This window comes from Grampus griseus (assembly GCF_964374135.1).
Source record: "Grampus griseus genome assembly, chromosome: 11".
Lineage (NCBI taxonomy): Eukaryota > Metazoa > Chordata > Mammalia > Artiodactyla > Delphinidae > Grampus > Grampus griseus.
The window spans coordinates 42230427-42239159 of NC_139005.1; positions in this window are offsets into that span (position 1 = coordinate 42230427).

The window sequence follows — 8733 nt, forward strand, 5'->3', positions numbered from 1 at the left end:
GGATTAGGGACGGGTTAGGGTAAGGCTTTGCGTAAGCATTAGGGTTAGGGTTAGGGTTAGGGTTAAGGTTAGGGTTAGGGGATGGGGACCGTTTAGGGGACAGGTTAGGGTACAACAACGGTTTAGGGTGAGCGTACCTGTGAGGGCACGGGTTAGTGTTAATGTACGGGTTAGGATTATGGGACGGGTTAGGGTAAGGATTCGGGTAAGGGTTAGGGATAGGGTTAGGGGACTGGGAAGGTTTAGGGGACAGGTTAGGGTATGACAACGTTTTAGGGTGAGCGTACGTGTGAAGGCACGGTTTAGTGTTAGCGTACGGTTTAGGATTATGGGACGGGTTAGGGTAAGGCTTCGGGTAACTGTTAGGGTTAGGGTTAGGGTTAGGGGACGGAGACAGGGACGGGGACGGTTTAGGGGACAGGTTAGGGTACGACAACGGTTTAGAGTGAGCGTACGAGTGAGGGCACGGGTTAGTGTTAGCGTACGGGTTAGGATTAGGGGACGGGTTACTGTAAAGGTTTGGGTAAGGGTTAGGGTTAGGGTTAGGGTTAGGGTTAGGGCTAGGGGATTGGGACGGTTAAGAAGACAGGTCAGGGTACGACAACTGTTTAGGGTGAGCGTACGTGTGAGGGCACGTGTTAGTGTTAGCGTACGGGTTAGGATTAGGTGACGGGTTAGGGTATGGCTTCGGTAAGGGTTAGGGTTAGGGTTAGAGTTAGGGGATGGGGACGGTTTAGGGGACAGGTTAGGGTACGACAACGGTTTAGGGTGAGCATACGTGTGAGGGCACGGGTTAGAGTTAGCATATGGGTTAGGATTAGCGGACGGGTTAGGGTAAGGCTTCGGGTAAGGGTTAGGGTTAGGATTAGGGTTAGGGTTAGGGGACGGGGACGGTTTAGCGGACAGGTTAGGGTACGACAAAGGTTTAGGGTGAGCGTACGTGTGAGGGCACGGGTTAGTGTATGCGTACGGGTTAGGAATACAGGACGGGTTAGGGTAAGGCTTCGGGTAAGGGATAGGGTTAGGGTTAGGGTTAGGGTTAGGAGACAGGGACGGGGACGGTTTCGGGTACAGGTTAGGGTACGACAACGGTTTAGGGTGAGCGTACGTGTGAGGGCACGGGTTAGTGTTACCGTACGTGTTAGGATTAGGGGACGGTTTAGGGTAAGGCTTCGTGTAAGTGTTAGGGTTAGGGTTAGGGTTAGGGGATGGGGACGAGGACGGTTTAGGGGACAGATTAGGGTACGACAACGGTTTAGGGTGAGCGTACGTGTGAGGGCATGGGTTAGTGTTAGCGTACGGGTTAGGATTAGGGGACGGATTAGGGTAAGGCTTCGGGAAAGGGTTAGGGTTAGGGTTAGGGTTAGGGTTAGGGGACAGGGACGGTTTAGGGGACAGGTTAGGGTACGACAACGGTTTAGGGTGAGCGTACGTGTGAGGGCACGGTTTAGTGTTAGCGTACGGGTTAGGATTAGGGAACGGGTTAGGGTAAGGCTTCGCATAAGGGTTAGGATTAGGGTTAGGGTTAGGGTTAGGGGACGGGGACAGGGATGGTTTACGGGACAGGTTCGGGTACAACAACGGTTTAGGATGAGCACACGTGTGAGGGCACGGGTTAGTGTAAGCGTACGGGTTAGGATTAGGGGACGGGCTAGGGTAAGGCTTCGGGTAAGGCATAGGGTTAGGGTTAGGGTTAGGGTTAGGGGACGGGGACGGTTTAGGGGACAGGTTAGGGTACGACAACGGTTTAGGGTGAGCGTACGTGTGAGGGCATGGGTTAGTGTTAGCGTACGGGTTAGGATAGGGGACGGTTTAGGGTAAGGCTTCGGGTAAGGGTTAGGGTTAGGGTTAGCGTTAGGGTTAGGGTTAGGGGACGGGGAGGGTTTAGGGGACAGGTTAGGGTACGACAACGGTTTAGGGTGAGCCTACGTGTGAGGGCACGGGTTAGTGTTAGCGTACGGGTTAGGATTAGGGGACGGGTTAGGGTAAGGATTCGGGTGAGGGTTACCGTTAGCTTTAGGGTTAGGGTTAGAGTTAGGGGACGGGGACGGTTTAGGGGACAGGTTAGGGTACGACAACGGTTTAGGGTGAGCGTACGTGTGAGGGCACGGGTTTGTGTTAGCGTACGGGTTAGGATTAGGGGACGGGTTAGGGTTAGGGTTAGGGGACGGGGACGGTTAGGGGACAGGTTAGGGTACGACAATGGTTTAGGGTGAGCGTACGTGTGAGGGCATGGGTTAGTGTTAGCGTACGGTTTAGGTTTAGGAGACGGGTTAGGGTATGGCTTCGGTAAGGGTTAGGGTTAGGGTTAGGGTTAGGGTTAGGGTTAGGGGACGGGGACGGGGACGGTTTAGGGGACAGGGTAGGGTACGACAACGGTTTAGGGTGAGCGTACGTGTGAGGGCATGGGTTAGTGTTAGCGTACGGGTTAGGATTAGGGGACGGGTTAGGGTAAGGCTTCGGGTAAGGGTTAGGGTAAGGGTTAGGGTTAGGGTTAGGGTTAGGGTTAGGGGACGGGGACGGTTTAGGGGACAGGTTAGGGTACGACAACAGTTTAGGGTGAGCGTACGTGTGAGGGCACGGGTTAGTGTTAGCTTACGTGTTAGGATTAGGGGACGGGTTAGGGTAAGGCTTCGGGTAAGGGTTAGGGTTATGGTTAGGGTTAGGGTTAGGGTTAGGGGACGGTTTAGGGGACAGGTTAGTGTACGACAATGGTTTAGGGTGAGAGTACGTGTGAGGGCACGGGTTTGTGTTAGCGTACGGGTTAGGATTAGGGGACGGGTTAGGGTTAGGGTTAGGGTTAGGGGACGGGGACGGTTTAGGGGACAGATTAGGGTACGACAACGGTTTAGGGTGAGCGTACGTGTGAGGGAACGGGTTAGTGTTAGCGTACGGGTTAGGATTGGGGACGGGTTAGGGTTAGGGTTAGGGTTAGGGGACGGGGACGGTTTAGGGGACAGATTAGGGTACGACAACGGTTTAGGGTGAGCGTACGTGTGAGGGAATGGGTTAGTGTTAGCGTACGGGTTAGGATTAGGGGACGGGTTAGGGTAAGGCTTCCGGTAAGGGTTAGGGTTAGCGTTAGTTTTAGGGTTAGAGTTAGGGGATGGGGACGGTTTAGGGGACAGGTTAGGATACGACAACGGTCTAGGGTGAGCGTACGTGTGAGGGCACGGGTTTGTGTTAGCGTACGGGTTAGGATTAGGGGACAGGTTAGCGTTAGGGTTAGGGATAGGGTTAGGGGACGGGGCCGGGGACGGTTTAGGGGACAGTTTAAGGTACGAGAAAGATTTAGGGTGAGCGTGCGTGTGAGGGCACGGGTTAGTGTTAGCGTACGGGTTAGGATTACGGGACGGGTTAGGGTAAGGCTTCGGGTAAGGGTTAGTGTTAGGGTTAGGGTTAGGGTTAGGGGATGGGGACGGTTTAGGGGACAGGGTAGGGTACGACAACGGTTTAGGGTGAGCGTACGTGTGAGGGCACGGGTTAGTGTTAGCGTACAGGTTAGGATAAGGGGACGGGTTAGGGTAAGGCTTCGGGTAAGGGTTAGGGTTAGGGTTAGGTTTAGGGTTAGGGCAAGGAGACGGGGACGGTTTAGGGGACTGGTTGTGGTACGACAACGCTTTAGGGTGAGCGTACGTGTGAGGGCACGGGTTAGTGTTAGCATACGTGTCAGGATTAGGGTACGGGTTAGGGTTTGGGTTAGGGTTAGGGTTAGAGTTAGGGTTAGGGCATGGGGACGGTTTAGGGGACATGTTAGGGTAGACAACGGTTTAGGGTGAGCGTACGTGTGAGGGCACGGGTTAGTGTTAGCGTACGGGTTAGGATTCGGGGACGGGTTAGGGTAAGGCTTCGGGTAAGGGTTAGGGTTAGGGTTAGGGTTAGGGTTATGGTTATGGAACGAGGACGGTTTAGGGGACAGGTTAGGGTACGACAACGGTTTAGGGTGAGCGTACGTGTGAGGGCACGGGTTAGTGTTAGCGTACGGGTTAGGATTACAGGACGGGTTAGGGTAAGGCTTCGGGTAAGGGTTAGGGTTAGGGTTAGGTTTAGGGTTAGGGCAAGGAGACGGGGATGGTTTAGGGGACATGTTAGGGTAGACAACGGTTTAGGGTGAGCGTACGTGTGAGGGAACGGGTTAGTGTTAGCGTACGGGTTAGGATTAGGGGACGGGTTAGTGTAAGGCTTCGGGTAAGGGTTAGGGTTAGTGTTAGGGTTAGGGTTAGGGGACGGGGACGGTTTATGGGACAGGTTAAGGTACGACAATGTTTTAGGTTGAGCGTACGTGTGAGGGCACGGGTTAGTGTTAGCGTACGGGTTAGGATTAGGGGACGGGTTAGGGTAAGGCTTCGGGTAAGGGTTAGGGTTAGGGTTAGGGTTAGGGGACGGGGACGGTTTAGGGGACAGGTTAGGGTATGACAACGGTTTAGGGTGAGCGTACGTGTGAGGGTATGGGTTAGTGTTAGCGTACGTGTTAGGATTAGGGGACGGGGTAGTGTAAGGCTTCGGGTAAGGGTTAGGGTTAGGGTTAGGGTTAGGGGACTGGGACGGTTAAGGGGACAGGTTAGGGTATGACGGTTTAGGGTGAGTGTACGTGTGAGGGCACTGGTTAGTGTTATCGTACTGTTTAGGATTAGGGGACAGGTTAGGGTAAGGCTTCGGGTAAGTGTTAGCAATAGGGTTAGACTTAGGGGTAGAGTTAGGGTATGGGGACTGTTTAGGGTACTGGTTATGGTACGACAACGTTTTAGGGTGAGCGTACATGTTACGGTACGTGTTAGTGTCAGTGTTCGGGTTAGGATTATGGGTCAGGTTAGGGTAAGGCTTCAGGTAACTGTTAGTGTTAGGGTTAGGGTTAGGGTTAGGGTTAGAGTTAGGGGACGGGGACAATTTAGGGTTCAGGTTAGGGTACGACAACGTTTTACGGTGAGGGTACGTGTTAGGTTACTTGTTAGTGTTAGCGTAGGGTTAGGTTTAGGCGACGGGTTCGGGTAAGGCTTCAGGTAAGGGTTAGTGTTAGGTTTAGGGTAAGGGGACTGGGATGGTTTAGAGTACAGGTTAGGGTACGACAAGAGTTTCTGGTTAGCGTACGTGTTAGGGTAAGGGTTAGTGTTAGCGTATGGGTTAGGATTTGGTGACGGTTTGGGTAAGGCTTCTGGTAAGGGTTAGGATTAGCGTTAGGGTTAGGGGACAGGGACGGTTTAGGGTACAGGTTAGGGTATGACAACGGTTTAGGGTGAGCGTACGTGATAGGGTACGGGTTACTGTTAGCATACAGGTTAGGATTCGGCGATGTTTTATGGTAAGGCTTCAGGTAAGTGTTAGGGTTATGGTTAGGGTTAGGGTTAGGTTTAGGGAAAGGGTACAGTTTGTTGCACAGGTTAGTGTATTACAATGGTTTAGGTTTAGCGTACGTGTCAGGGTATGGGTTGATGTTAGTGTACGGGATAGGGTTAGTGTTCGGGTTAGTGTTAGGGTAAGGGTTAAGGTTGGGGTTAGGTAACGGGTACTCTTCAGGGTACAGGTTAGGGTATGACAATGGTTTAGGTTTAGCATATGTGTTAGGGTACGGGTTAGTGTTAGTGTTCGGTTTAGGATTAGGTTACAGGTTAGGGTAAGGCTTCAGGTAAGTGTTAGTGTTAGGGTTACGGTTACGGTTAGGGAACGGGTACGGTTCAGGGTACAGGTTAGGGTACCACAACATTTTAGGGTTAGCGTACGTGTTAGGGTAAGGGATAGTGTTAGTGTATGGGTTAGCATTCGGGTACAGGTTAGGGTAAGGCTTCGTATAAGGGTTAGGGTTATGGTTAGGGTTAGGCTTTGGATTAGGGAACTGGTATGATTTAGAGTACAGGTTATGGTACGACAACGGTTTAGGGTGAGTGTACGTGTTAGAGTACGGATTAGTGTTAGTGTACGGGTTAGGATTAGGGTACGGGTTAGGGTAAGGCTTCGGGTACGTGTTAGGATTAGGGTTAGGGTTATGGTTAGGGTTAGGGTACGGGTACGATTTAGGGTACAGGTTAGTGTACGACAATGAATTAGGTAGGTTTAGGGTAACTGTTAGGTTACCGATTAGTGTTAGTGTACATTTTTGGTTCATTGTAAGGTTAGGGTCAGTTTTAGGGTTAGAGTTAGGATTAGGTTAGGGAGTGGGAACGCTTTAGGGTACAGGTTAGGGTATGACAGCGGGTTAAGGTTAGGGTATGTGTTAGTGTACAGGTTAGTGTTATTATACGGGTTAGGATTAAGGTACGGTTTAGGGTAAGTGTTACGGTTAGGATTAGTGTTAGTATTAGGAATGGGTATGGTTTAGGGTACAGTTTAGTGTACGACAGCGAGTTAGGTTTAGGATACGTGTTAGGGTACGGATTAGTGTTAGTGTACGGGTTAGGATTAGTGTCTGGTTTAGGGTAAGTGTTAGGGTTAGGGTTAGGGTTAGGGAATGGGTACTGTTTAGGGTACATGTTAATGTATGACCATGGGTTAGTGTTAGAGTATGTGTTAGGGTTCATGTTAGTGCTAATGTACGTGTTAGGATTAGGGTATGGTTTAGGGTAAGGGTTAGGGTTAGTGTTAGGCTTATGGTTAGGTAACGGGTACTTTTTAGGGTACAGGCTAGGGTACGACAATGGGTTATGGTTAGGTTACGTGTTATGGTACAGGTTAGTGTTAATGTATGGGTTAGGATTAGGTTACAGGTTAGGGTTAAATTTAGGGTTAGGGTTAAGGTTAGGGTTAGGCAACGGTTACGGTTTAGGGTACAGATTAGTGTACGTCAACTGAATAATGTTAGAGTATACGTTAGGGTACGATTTTGTGTTAGTGTACAGGTTAGGATTAGGGTACAGGTTAGGGTAAGGATTAAATTTAGGGTTAGTGTTTTGGAACGTGTATGTTTTAGGGTACAGTTTAGCATACGACAACAATTTTTGTTTAAGGTACGTGTTAGGGTACAGTTTAGTGTTAGTGTACAGGTTAGGATTAGTGTACGGGTTAGGGTACGTGTTACATTTAGAGTTAGGGTTAGGTTTAGGGAATGGGTACGTTTAGGGTACAGGTTAGTGTATGACAACAAGTTAAGGTTAGGGTACGTGTTAGGGTATGGGTTAGTTTCATTATACAGGTTAGGATTAGGGTACGTGTTAGGGTAAGTGTTAGGGTTAGGATTAGTGTTAGGATTAGGAATGGGTATGGTTTAGGGTACAGGTTAGTGTACGACAACGGGTTAGGGTTAGGGTACGTGTTAGGGTACGGGTTAGTGTTAGTGTATGCATTAGGAATAGTGTACAGTTTAGGGTAAGGTTTACAGTTAAGGTTAGGTTTAGGGTTAGCGTTAGGGAATGGGTACGGTTTAGGGTACAGGTTAGAGTGCAACAACGGGTTAGGGTTAGGGCACGTGGTAGGGTATGGGTTAGTGTTAGTGTACAGGTTAGGATTAGGTTTCGGGTTAGTGTAAGGGTTAGGATTAGGTTTAGGGTTAGGGAATGGGTATGGTTTAGGGTTCAACTTAGGGTACGACAACGGGTTTTGGTTAGTTTACGTGTTAGGGTAGAGGTTAGTGTTTGTGTACAGGTTAGGACAGACACTGGCCTCACCCTGTCAACCGGGGAAGCAAAACTTGCTTCTGAGTCTTGATCTGCTTGCCCTCCTCTACCGACACCTACTGAATGGTGGTGTTGACTTCCTGGTTGAGGGCAGCTGATGGTCGCCTCCTGGAGTGGGTTGCTCAAGCCTGGCCCTGCAGCCTTGTCTTAAGCCCCAACCACTACTCTCAGGTTCAATCCTTCAGCGCAGCCCTTCCATCCCATCCTCCAATCCCTCCACCTCCATCTCTGCAAACCCTTTGGACTCCCAAAGACTTCCCAGCTGAGTTTTGCTTGCTCTTGCTGGTCACTGGAGAATCTGTCCATCTCTCCTCCTTCCAGCCCTCCTCACCACAGGGCAGGACTGGCCACCCCAACAGTAGTTCCAGGGTGAACAGGTGTCTGGAGAGGTACCAACTGCATAGTCACTAAATTTCACAATCTGCCCCTCCCCCATCTCACTCCCCCTCAGTCCAGGCTCAGGTTCGCAGAACTCTGGTTCCCTATCTTAGATTTTCTAACAGTGGGGCCAGCATGTGTGGTTCCCACCAGCTTCACCCTTCCTTGGAGACACGCCCCCCCCGGAAGGCCAGGACGGTGAGAGTGAGGAACAGGCTGAACAAAGGCAGATACCTGTCCACCAAGCCCCTACCTTCCCTCTAGGAAAGATCCAGTTCTCCAGAAGAGGCCAGGACCCCTGTCAGGAGCAGGACCATTTCTGCCAGTGGTCACATATAACACTTTTGTTGAAAACAACAAACCAGGCTGTACACACCCCCTCTCTATGGTTTCCTTTCTTCTCCCCACGCCTTCTCCTGCCCTCTTCCCAAACTCTCCGCGCTTCACCTCCCTGCAGCCCCAGAAGTGCTTCCAGCCCCTCTGCTATGTGTGGTCTGAGAACGTCTTCTTTTTCTGCTCTACAGAGAAGATTAACCTGGAAATACAGGCTGCACAGGCGATATGCAGTGGTGTAGTGTGTCCGTGTGGGTTTGTGGTGTCTGCTCACATGAGCATCTGGACTGAGGTCCTTGTGCACACCTTAACTACTCAAGAGGCCAAGGCATCAGATCATTGCTGTTTATTGAGGATGCAGAGGGAGGGCCTTTAAGAAGAAAGGAGAAACGAACAGGCCTCCTCTTCCCTGCTTGTG